This window comes from Falco peregrinus, chromosome 1 (genome assembly GCF_023634155.1).
Source record: "Falco peregrinus isolate bFalPer1 chromosome 1, bFalPer1.pri, whole genome shotgun sequence".
NCBI classification, from domain to species: Eukaryota; Metazoa; Chordata; class Aves; order Falconiformes; family Falconidae; genus Falco; species Falco peregrinus.
Genome location: NC_073721.1, coordinates 53,272,325 through 53,284,302, shown reverse-complemented (window position 1 = coordinate 53,284,302; position 11,978 = coordinate 53,272,325). Strand labels below are relative to the sequence as shown.

General features: G+C 52.4%; 1 protein-coding gene across 7 annotated transcripts in view; it reads left to right on the top strand.

Annotated features, from left to right (window-relative positions):
* Window positions 1-3,561: 3,561 nt before the first annotated feature.
* The window catches only part of GARNL3 (GTPase activating Rap/RanGAP domain like 3), an 80,557-nt gene continuing 72,140 nt past the window's right edge, over window positions 3,562-11,978 (top strand). For 2 of the 7 annotated variants that reach the window (XR_008749048.1, XR_008749047.1), the window contains exons 1-4: window positions 3,562-3,685; window positions 4,379-4,426; window positions 5,737-5,856; window positions 11,334-11,499. The gene's annotated coding sequence lies outside the window, so the exon portion shown is untranslated. Of the gene's footprint in view, window positions 3,686-3,791; window positions 3,896-4,378; window positions 4,427-5,171; window positions 5,373-5,736; window positions 5,857-11,333; window positions 11,500-11,978 lie in introns of those variants that run through there. The other 5 variants (XM_055815585.1, XM_055815564.1, XM_055815572.1 and 2 more) reach the window with 4 other exon arrangements.

Below are 11,978 nucleotides of genomic sequence, written 5' to 3'. Positions count from 1 at the left end.
ATTGAGCTTTATTACATCTCTGGAGATGTGAATCTCTTCTCCCACCATCACCTGTGAGCCTAAATGGCCCGCTAGGAGAGAGATGTCTCCCAGGCTTAGACTGAGGCCGTGCCCCGAACGTGCTTGAGAACTGACTCGAGGTGTCCCTAATAGCTGAATTTCACCATGACTGGTGGCCAAGCTCACCAGGAAGAAAGCAACAAAATGAACACAACTCATGTGATGGAAAGCCACTTAAAATATCTGCACAGCTAGCCTGAGAACACCAAGCCAATTGGTCTTAGCAAGTTTGGACACAAATTAATTATATTGATGTTAGACGATATGCAGCAGGAGCAAAACACTTCAGATGAAAGAGGCAAGGGCTTAATCACCAGCAAGGCCTCAGCAAGCAATAACTACTGGGTTTTCAGATGCTTCATGAGGAAGGAATGTCAGTGCCCCCCCAGGGCCCTGGGACACAGCATAAAAGCCTGCGCTGCTCCAGGCCCTGCATCCTCCTCTCTTGCCTCCCTTTCCTCGACGAACGAGGTAAGCCTGAGTCCGCTCCATCTCTCGCTGTGGGGCTGAACGGCTGTCATGGTGGCTGCTCAGGTTGATCCCTGGGCTGCCTCATGTTGGCCCTGCAATAGAACTCTTTAAGGGCTGTCACCTCTTTCCCTTTTGATGGGGCTGGCTGGGGAAGAGGGGGGGTTCTTTCCAGCAGAAGGGGATCAATGGGGCTCAGCAGCAGGGAGGTCTGCCCAACAGAACTTCTGCCACCAGCAGATGGTCTCTAACCAAATGCCCCAGTGCATCCAGCACCTTCTTCAGTGCAGTGTTTTTTCTGGAGTATGGATAAGATGGGGGTACGATCAGTCTTTCCACAGGTGCTTGAAACCCACTCTGCTGGCTCCTACTCCAAAAGTGAGTCAGCCTTCCCGTGCCGTGCCACTTGCAGGGCACAATGAGGGTCGTGGCACACCTAGGCATGCTGTCCGTTTTTAAAACAAAGTGTGTCCGTGGAGAGAGCTGAGGAAAGGAAGGGCAGACCGATACCGAGGTTCGTGCTCACTGCCTGCTCTGTGTTTCAGCTTTGCCTCCCTCACCGAGAGATGTCTTGCTTCAGACCCTGTCCTCCACGCCCCTGCGGCGCTTCGGGCCCGACCCCTCTTGCAAGCAGCTGCAGTGAGCCCTGTGTCGCCCGCTGCGCAGACTCGATCGTGGCCATTGAGGCCTCCCCGGTGGTGGTGACCCTGCCGGGCCCCATCCTCACCTCCTTCCCTCAGAGCACGGCCGTGGGATCCTCTCTGTCAGCTGCTGTTGGGAGCTCCCTCAGCGCTGGGGGGGTTCCCATCTCTTCTGGGGGCTCCTTTGGTCTGGGGGGGTCAGGGCTGTGTCTGCCTATCCCCCGCTGCAGTCTGAACTGCTGAAGATGGCGGATCACCCCCTTTGGAGTGGGAAGGAAGACAGAAACCCTGCAGCAGCTCGAGCATTCCCTTGCCTTAAAGGCAGGCTGGGTGTCCTTATTCCACCTGGCAGGACGGACCCGTGCCCGCTGCTCCTCGCTGTATGGCAGCACCCCCCACCCCCCCCACCCCTGCCGTGTCTCCTCTGGCTCATAAACTGGTTTTCTCTGAGCCCCTCGAGAAAGGGCTCATTCTCTTCTACTTTGCTGAATCTCCTGATGAGAGGGAGGAGGGTGCTGGAGTTAGGGACTGCTCTTGGTGGCCTGGGATTGCCACCAGCTAGAGCAGAATGGGAAAAGGCAAGCGCTTTGTGTGGAGTTTGTCCTTGGGAAATGGGCCGTTCTCCCTCTGTACCTCCCTGAACCCTGCAGACATGTGTCTTGGAGTCTGTTCTGTGCCACTGCATTTCCTCCTTCTCATTAAAGACTTTGTGCAGCATCACTGGAGACTCGTGGTGGTTTGCTCTCCTCCTCCCTCAGTCAGCTACCCGCTCTGCAAGGGAGAGCACTCCTTCTGTCCAGAGCTTGCCACCAGTTGCAAACAGAGCTCCCTGAACTTATTCCAAAACACTAGAAATAAGGAAGCAGGCAAGAGAAAGACTGGAAAGCATCAGAAGAATGGAGCACGAGCCTGCAACCTGGTGATCACGGCCCTGTGACCAGCGCTCCACCAACCAGGCTGCTGCAGTACTGACAACTGGCCGCCAGGTGGCTGCAGCGCCCCACCGACCCGGTGCTGAGCACGGGCCGGGATCTCGGCCCAGTTCACACCGCCCGGCCACGGGAGCTGCTCGCTGCGGCTGCAGGGTCCGCTTCGCTCTGCCCTTTGCCCACTCGCAGCCCAGCCACCATTACGCGCTGCCTCCGTACCACGAAGCACCCGCGTGGCTCGAGCCGTTAAATCCTTTGCATCTGATGGCTTTAACAGTCGGGTGGTTCGTGGTTCTTCCTGTCCGTGCCTCCACCCCGTTACCGAGGGAGAGACAACAGCGGGGGGAAAACACGGCACAAGGCACGGAGGGGGGTGGGGGGTGGCTGGTGGGGTCCTACATATAAGCCCCAGCGATTGCTGTTGTTAAAGGAGAAACTCACACACACGTGGGTGCCACTGGGCTTGCTTTAGTCACAACTCAGAGCTGGGCCACCACCCCAGGGAGCGGCAGAGACCCGAGGGATACAGCGCAGCTTCTATACACTTACCAACTCATTAGTCAACTTTTATATCGGACAGCTAGTTTGCTAGTTGCTGGAGCTCAGGCACAAGAGCAGGATGGCAGACGTGCTTTTCCCCTTGGTTATGGGACACTAACCCACACGGGCAGTACACTATGACTCCACTGCTTGCTTCAGAAGAACGACTCTGTAGTCGTTAGCTAAGCAAAACCGAGCTTACTCAGCTTCCACAGGAATGTTGGGCTGTTGTACTAGCAGCCCAAAGCTGCTGTTGTGGAAGCTCAGAAGCTGGAGCAGCCTCCGAACCTTCTTCTCCTGCAGCAGAAAGGCTGCAGCATCACAGGGTTCCCGTCTTGTGCCCACCCCAGAGACACGTTCTATTTTGCTGTGGGAAAGAGGGGGTGCATTTGCTCTGTTTGCATTTGGAAGCATCTGTTAGTAACAGCAATGTCAAATTGTTCTCTTTTCAAATAGAAGAGATTTTGCAGGACTGCACTTTTTTTGAGTAGGAAGAAGCAGTGGTGCAAATATATGTGGCTTAGGAAAAGCTCGTGCACATTTTTTTTCCTTGCACAAGTAAGCCATCTCGAGCTGTTGCACGATTTAACCTCTTGACTTCATAGCCGTTCCCTGTGACGGGAAAGCGAGGTGTTACCAGAACGAAGGGGTGCAGGTGGGCCAAGGGAGCGGGGTCTTTCCTACGCCTGCCTCTCCCCCCGCGCCCGGTAGCCGCTCTCGGCGCAGCCCGCACCCCGCGGGCGGCCCCCGCAGAGGCCCGGGGGCCGGCTCGGAGGAGCCCGCGGTGGCACCGAGCCCCTTCGCGCCCCGGCGCAGAGCGGGAGCCCCAGACCCTCCTCGGCCGGTTCCGGCCGCGCTGCGCGGCGGGCCGGGGCCGGGGCCGGGGCCGGGGCCGGGGCCGGGGGGCGTGGGCGGGGCCGGCGGCCGTGGGCGTAGGAAGGTGGGTTTATTTCCGGCCACGCGGCGCCCTGGAGCGGCTGTGGCGGTGCGGGGCCTTCCCCGGGAGCCTGGAAGGCTTTCGGGCCGGGACGTGCGGCGGCGCGCTGGGTGAGCGGGCGGGCTGAGGGCTGCCGGGGCCCGCGGGCGAGCCCGGGCCCGGGCCTCGCCGGGGGGCAGCGGCCGGCCGGGGGGGGCGTGGCGGGCCGGCGCTCGGCGCGGCGGGGAGCGCCTGGTGGCGGCTGGGGCGGCCCGGGACCGGCGGGGCTGCCGGCGGTTCTCGACTCCCCGGCAGTGACGGTGGTCAGCGGGCTCCTCACGGTGCTGCTTTTTTTTTTTTTTTTTCTCGGCGCCCCCCCGCCCCCCCCCCCCCCCCCCGCCGCCTCCGGGCTGCCCGGGCAGCCGCCGCAGCAGCTCTGCGCGGGGCTTCGTCTTTCCCCCAGCCGCTGGCCGCGGCCGTGGCAGCGGGCTGGGGCTGCCGGCCCCCGCGGGCCGCAGAGGCTGCCTTGGGCCTGCTGTAACGCTGTCGCAGGGGGGTGGCTCAGGCGCCTCTTCCCGCCGTCTGCAGGCGAGAGAAAGAAAAGGAAGCCGGCGGTGGGATCCCCACCCCTCGCCCCCGATTGCTGGTTTCTCTAAAAAGCATTACAAAACGGCAAGCGCTTAGCTACCGGGGAGGGCTGGGAGGTGTCTCGCTGATCCTGTGTCTTGACACAGGCAAGCTCCTGGGCCAGAGCAGCCGAAGGGGAGAGGCCTTTTGATTTGCTTCCGAGTGAAACGGGGCTCTTGTTTTTTCTTTGTACCTAGGTTCATCCGGAACCGTACGCTGACAAGTCAAGGGGAGCTAAACTGGAGGTCAGTCTAGATGTTACTTTTCCACATATGCCTTGTGCTTGTGAGTCAGACTGCTGACTATGGAGGGATAACGTCTGTAGCTGCCGAGGGCCCGCGAGGTCCTCGAGTGTGCCCGCTGCTTCAGAGTGCTGCGCTGCTGCTTGGGCAGCAGACTGGGAGGAATTGGTGGTCGCTCGTGGTTACGCAGCCAGGCCTGCTGGGCGCTTAAACCAGCGCGCCCAGTCGGGCAGTATTATTTTTCTGGATTGTAAACGAGCCTGAGGTATAAACCCACTTTACCTTTCTGCATGGCGGTGTACTTTGTCAGAGAGCTCAGCCGTACTGACAGAGCTGGCACAGAGTTCCCTTGGGACTCCAGATTTGACTGCCTTGTTGAAAGGCTCGAGAGCCTGCTTTGGAAGTCACTTGGCAAGGCACAGCTTTGCCGTGGTTTTTGTACTTGAATTGTGACTGTAATGCCAATGCCACGGGTTAGCCTTTCTCCAGAAGTTATAAAAGCAGAATGAGCGTTAAGAATCTGATTACCTTTTAACTAAATTCAAAACAAAGTTTTGTGGGATGAAGTGACTGGAAGTCCTGCAAGTCTGACTGGGTATTACTGCCGTGCACGTTATCTGCCTGTCTACCGATCGTTCCTGCCTCTTGTTCTGTTGTGGTAATGTGCTGGGCTCTAGATGTAGTGCATCTTGACTTCCTCCTGACCCCCCGAGTTGTTATCGGTCTTTGCCTTCCTCACGTTTAACAGGGCGTGGGAAGGCCAGAGAGACTGGAAGCCTCGGCCGTTGTGTGCGGAGAAGCTGTCAGCCTTCTAAGAGAGCGTGTAGCCGGCGAGCGCATCGTGGTGCTTCGATACCGAGCTGACAGCACAGGCCTCAATCTTTTTTTGTGAAAAGGGATCAGCGGGAAATGTGTTGATGTTGAAGGGGGAAAGGTGGCGGGGGAAGAGGTAGGAGGCAGCTTTCAACCAATTTTAGTCTTAACTCCTGTGTTCCTGAAGATGGTTCTGGGCTTTGAGGGGTTTGCTTTTGGCTTTTTGCCCTAAGCGCGTCTACCTTTCAGGGTAGCGCTTTCTTGGAAGTGGGAAACGGTCCTTCTGGGACACCAAACCCTGTACCCGAGAGGGCCATCTAGCCTGCTGCATCGTGCGTTTTATTCCCTGTAGGTCACTTGGCCCTAGCGGTACACGCTCTCCCGGTTTGGCACATTTTTACCCTGCTGGCTGAAAGGTTCTGTCTTTGCACTTCCTCAGCTTGCCGCAGGCCGTAACACTTGCGTGTTCATAGACCGCTTTCCTTGCTCGCTGCTTTCAGATTTGAGCATCGATGCCATGGACGTAGCAGGCGAGCAGCAGCTGGACGTAGAGCACAAGCCGATTAAACAACGCTTGGATAAAGCTGCCAATCGTGTGACTCCAGAAGCAGAGAGACACGGTAAGATGCTATTCTGCCATTGTTGGATGCATGTTCTCTTAGTCTTTCCATCGCCGTATGCCTGCTGTGAGATTCATGGGAACAAGGGACGGCTGAATTCACAGTGTTTTAAACACCACAAACTCTTGAAGAGTTTATAGGACACAAATCTATTACCCTGGCAGATCAGACAAGCTCGCGTGTGTGTATAATGCTCGGTACTTTTGCGAGGCAAGTCTTTGCCTGGTCCCTCTGAAACTGAGACAGGGACTCGTTGATGCATTTCAGGAGCAAAGCTGCTGAGTGGCTAGGCTTTTCCTACTAGAAATCAAGCAGCTGTTCTGGCAAAACTTGACTCGGGTTGCATCTTTAAAGCCTAGGAGGCTGACAGGTGGGACGAGCTGGTTCGAGGAAAGAGCCTCTCTCCAGGGAAGGCTCCACTGGACTTGACCCTTAAGCCTAAACTATCATCTTACTGCGTTTACTTTGTGTGTGTTAATGCATACCTGATAACTGATATATCGACTGAAATGTATTTAGTTACAAGTTGGAGTAAGTGGTCCTCTGCTACATAAACCTCTCGTCTGCATTTTTTACATGTTATGACTTAATTGTTTTACTTGAATACAAACCAGGAACGATTCTGGTAGTGTTGCAATGGAATGGTAATGCTGTCCCGACTTTGTCTTTCTAAAACGTGAGCTCCTTATTATCTGTTCTGGGAGATAGTGTAGTTCCGTGTATTGGCATGAACTAAGTTTGCTGATTTGTTGTAACTCGGATTTAACTTTTCTGTTCTTGAAGCTGAAAGGCTAAACTAAGCCAAGAGCTGAACAGTGGGTAGGTACGAGAGCTTCTCCTGTTGTCATGGGGATGTGGTGATGGAGTTCTTGCTGTTGTGCCACTTAGCAGCCTTTCTGTATTCAGAGGCTGTGGCGTTACGAATGTGATGTCTGGGGTCCAAACCCCGCTTTTCTGTATCTAATTCTCTGTTGCCACATGTAGGCCTCCTGCCTTACTTGTGTTGCCAGCCCCCGCTGGGATTACTCGGTCTGAACCGGTTGTTCTCGCTCCTTACATTATCAACAGAGAGGAAGAGAAACTTGCAGGGAGCAAACAGTCTCATCCAGGAGAGGCATTTTGAAAGCAATCAAGTTCCACTGCACGCAACAAGCGATTTCTTCTGCCGTCTGGAAAAGGGCCGTGGCTGGTTTGATTTCCATCACCAGTGTGGCATGTTTAGATTGGAAGTGTCCACCCGTCTTCCTGAAACTCTAGGATTCTCAGTTTCTGTTAGTAACACTTGATGTTCGGTCAGTTATTTGAGGTGCAACTGTAGCAGTATTGTCTGTCAAAGGAAAAATTTACACCGTCGTAGGTACCAGCTGGGCTTGCTTGAGTCACAAGTCAGAGCTGGGCCACCACCCCAGTGAGTGGCAGAGAACCAAGGGATACAGCACAGCTTATATACACGTGTCAAACCATTAGTCAACGTCTGAAGTTTGTAGGCGTTTCCTTTGGTCCTGTCGGTGCTGCAGATCCATCGCCTGACTCTGTCCCAGGTGATGCATCTTCTCAGTTCCTAGCTCCTCCTCGAGTCGTGATCTTCTTTCTGCCTGCTTTAACTCACATGCTCCTTCAAGCGCGCTTCGTCTTTGAACAAGCAATTCGTTTACTAAATTTTCTAAAAACACTGGCGTTTCTGAGAGTGCCTGTGTGCACAAATTGGTCATCTGTTGTTTCTCTGTTCTCCCACTGATCAACTGGACTGGGTTTTAAACCACCCTTGGACGAGGGCTACGCTAGGGACGAGGCCTGGTTCTGCCACTTAGCTGCTTCGGCGCTTTAAATTTCTTAGTTAGAAATACATTTTCTTTACCATTGACCTTAAGTATTATGGAGTAGTATGTGGAGGCTTTTCCTGATCATAGTTGCACTAAAATAGGTAATAGCTTAATGATTTCTGTGGTAGGCGGCGTTCTGTGCCGGGATGTCATCTCATTAATTCCCATTGGATGGCGATAGAGGGTTGAATTTTTAAATTTTTTATTATTGTTATTTACCGTTTCCTTCCTTTTAACACGGGCCGAGTTTTCCAGCGTCGTGTGTCATATCTGCATGCAAGTGGAGGACCATGTTAACAGCATGAAACTTTGCATGTGGGGTTTTACGTACTGCGGTTTCTTTATGGTATCTAAGCTGTGTGCGGTACCTCTGGGTGCTCTCGGAGACAACTCGACGGGGCAGCTACCGATTACATTCGGAAAGCTGTTACTAGTTGCTGTATCTTGAAAGACGCCGCGTGTTGTACAGGTGGTGTTCTTCAAATGGCAGGAATCATGGCTTTGACAAAGCGTAGGAATTATTAAGCTGCATTCTTCCTGACACTATCTCTTAGTGTAATTACAGGATCAAACCCCATACTGGTTGAATTCTTAAGCGTACTTTCAACTTGTTTGAATGTTGGAAGCTGTAGAAAGTGAGTCTGGTACAGTGGTTTAAGAATGGGTATACTTTCCAAAAAGTTCGTATTTGCTTGGTCATGACTACCATAAAGTATTTGATGAAAGAAGCGAGGTTAATGATTGATTTTTTTTATGCATATTTCATACTTTCTAATTTAAATCTCTCTTCCCCCCCCCCCCCCCGTGGCTAATACAGATGTCTTTAATACTCACTTCTGTCCACCTGGTCTGCCTCCCAATCTCAACAAAGAGGGTCCCGATAACATTTTTGTCCCCTCAGCAGTGTCTGCGTTATCACCTGCCCCGGCCTTAGTTATCCAAGAAGCCACCTTTTTGAGGCTCGTAAGAGGGTAGTGCGGCGGTGCCTAGACAGTGAGCCTTAGAGGGCTTTTGTAATCCAGCAGACTTGGTCCTGTCCTTCAGGATTCGTGAGTGAAACGGCCTGGTTTTCAGGGGCCTCTCCTAATAGGAACCCGTGGTCTTGAAAATTTTAGACGTGCAGTTCCTTGGCTCGCTTATTCCGAGCTCCAAAGCTTGCGGACCTTTTGGTATTTGTTTTGGTTTTTGGAAAAACAGAGGTCCTGTTTGAGTTTTCTGGAGGCATGTCTTGCCCTTTGGCGGGTTTCAGCTGTCACCAGCTCTCATCTCCTCTTTTACGAGTCCCTCTGCAGCCTTCTGCACTTAAGAACATAAAACTCCGCGGGTTTGTGCCCCAGCTGTACTGTGGCTGTGCATTCAACACACAGGCGGCACAGGCACTGGCAGAATTGTAAAGTCGTGACAAAGACAGAAATTCCTTGGAGATTCTAGCAAGCCAGTGGTTCATGTGTGTGCGTTGTCAGCACCGTTTTTCTGGAGGACTGAGTGTCAGTTTTCCGCTTGGGAGATTCCCACGCTGCTCTAGCTCCGCAGCAATGTATAACTGTGTTCCCTGTGTATCTTGGGACGGGATTACGCGTTACGTGCTGTTGTCTGCTATTTGAAGTGGTGTTTGTGTAACGGGTCCGGTATCAGTTGCAACTTGCTGTTTGGGTCTGCTTTAGACAAAGTCTTAACAAGGCCTTTGTGCAAGTAACATCTGACCGGCGCCCCAGCAAGGCTTTCGGGTGGCTGGCTCTTTCTGTGGAGGGTGTTCTTCAGATGGCAAGTACTGCTCTGCTTCTTGATCTTACTTTGCAGCTCAACAGGCTCTATGCGTTCTTTCAGGTGAGCTTCGGGTGCAGGATGTGCAGATTCTGACACAAGATCATTTCATTCATGTGTAGAACAGTTACTGGGCGTAGAGCGGAAGTACAGGATAGTGTTTCTAGACGTGCCTCGTCACCTTGAGTCCTCTGTTGTGTTAGAACTGGGGAAAGAAGAAGAAAAGGCGTTTGATCCAAATGCTTTGGATGCCGATTGCTGTGCAAGCTGTTACGGGGCAGAGTCGGAGGACATCCGGTAACCTTTCCATCTTCTTGGTGCTTGAATCGGTACAGTTAATGTGGCATACCTGTTGGGTTTGGTTTTTTTTCTTTTCCAAAATGTCTGTGAAAGTCCGTGCAGTGAAATCCTCCTGGGCACCTGTTCGTAGAATGGGGAGAGCTGTTGTGTTTTAGTATGCCTGTGCTGCACTCACGATTTGTTAAGAGCGTGCAGAGTTAGGTTGTCTGTTTTGTCTGCGTGCCTGTTAAAGGGCAGTAGCGCAAAGACTGTATCTTAGCAAACGGAACCTTTTCTGGGATTACTTGGTGTCCAGAGGGGAGCTGTGCAAACTATTTCACCGTTCTGCGAGCTGTCTCGGAATAAAACCCGGTTATGGCTTTGCCTTCTCGCTTCTGCTGCAGGCTTTGCATCCTTATGGGAGCAAAGACCAGACGCCTATCACTCGCACAAACGACGGGTGTCATCTGGTGTTTCTCATTCCTTCTACCTGCAAATTTGTGTAAGAATGGATTCGTGATAGTCTGCAGGTTCTGGACTATCCTTCGCTATTATTAGCTCCGTGTGGTAACTTAGTTTGTCACATCTGTTGCAGGAGGGGGCCTGGGAAGCAGGACCACAAGTAACAATCGGTTAGTTGAAAGGAAGGTGCTTGAGCTTGTGGGCCTCAAGCCCTGGTGATAAGGGACATGAGAAATTACTGAAGGGTATAGAAACGGGGACTAAATGCCAAGTTGAGACTATCCGAGAAATAAGGTGGTCGGTTTGTCAGTTTGCTCGAGGAGGTGGTGCAAGAACTGCAGACATTGTTGAATTGTTGAACTGTTGCTGAATTGCTAAATAGCTAGTGTGAGATCTTCGCGCGAGTTGCCACATGGCCCAAAAACTTGCGTATTCTATAACTAATCGGAATAAGATGTAACAATTGCTTATGTGTGTATAATAATGCTGTTAGGCTAATTGAAGTGACGCTTGCTTGCATCAAGCTGCGTCCCGTCTCTCAGTCGCGGCCATCTGTCAAGTTGCGTCCTTCCCCAGAGAAGTTTCCATCTTGAGGGATTCATGATTCCGGCCTTCAACTTTTTGTCTTGTCCAGCGCAACACGGAACCAAGACAGACAATTGTTTTTTTTTTTTTGTGGTGAGCGAAGATGTTGTCCAGAGGTAGAAGAGCAATGAAGAAAGTTTGCCGTTAACCCTGCCTCCAATGTCGGCAGTCTTGCCCTTAAAACAGAGGAAGGGAGGAATAGAAACAGGCAGATGCTTTGTTCACGTGGGCAAGTTCCAAGCTGCTCAGAACTGTGGGAGACTGATGTCGTTTCTGCAGCAAATTTCTTTGCCGAGGATTGACTTGGCTGTCTGAATGGATGGCTAAAGTCCTCTTCAGGCTTAAGCGCTGCATTAAAGCAGCTTGCGTCCTCCTGCCAAAATCTCAAAAAGTACGTCGGGAAGCTCAAGCTCCTTCAGGAGCGTTAGACCACCTTTCGGTGTCCAGTCCCTGATGTTTGCTTTGTTGATTTGTTGAAATGAAATCCACCGGGGATTGGAGTCCTGAGCTGGAGCGTCTCTTTATTGCTGTAAAGATGATAAGATGATGACTGTGCTCTTGCAGGTGCTGCGATACTTGTGACGATGTCAGAGAAGCATACAGGCGACGAGGCTGGACCTTTGGGAACCCGGATAGCATAGAGCAGTGCAAGAGGGAAGGATTTATCTAGGAAATGCAAGAGCAGAAGAACGAGGGCTGCCAAGTGTACGGTTTCCTGGAGGTCAACAAGGTGAGAGATGGGTTTTGCCGTGAGCCTGTTGCATGGTGGTGATGAGTGGCAGAAGGCACAGTCGTGGCATTCTGCTCTTTATTTTTTTCCAGCTTTAGGTGTTCTCAGGACTGTAAAAACCCCTGGGCTCAGCAAGGTACTTCTGCTGGTAAAGGGGTTCAGTAGGAGGGTCAGGAAAAGCAGTGGGCAGGGGCTAATCCTCTGTTTAATGGAGTGGGCTGGTAGGAAGCGTGCTGGCTGGAGAAGCTTAGCTTTTTCTACCATCTATCTAGTGAGTCTTTTTACCAATGTTTCTGGAGGGGGATAGGCAGCTTCTTTGAGGTTTAGGTGGTCCCACCTGCCCTTCTAGTCTCAAAACGGAGACCACCATTGGGTGCTGGAGGAGATAACAGTAACCAACAACTTTTCAGCAGAGGTGCTGGAGGGAGCGAAACGTTCCCTTCTTTAGAAAACCAGTGGAAGCAAGACTATTGGAGTTG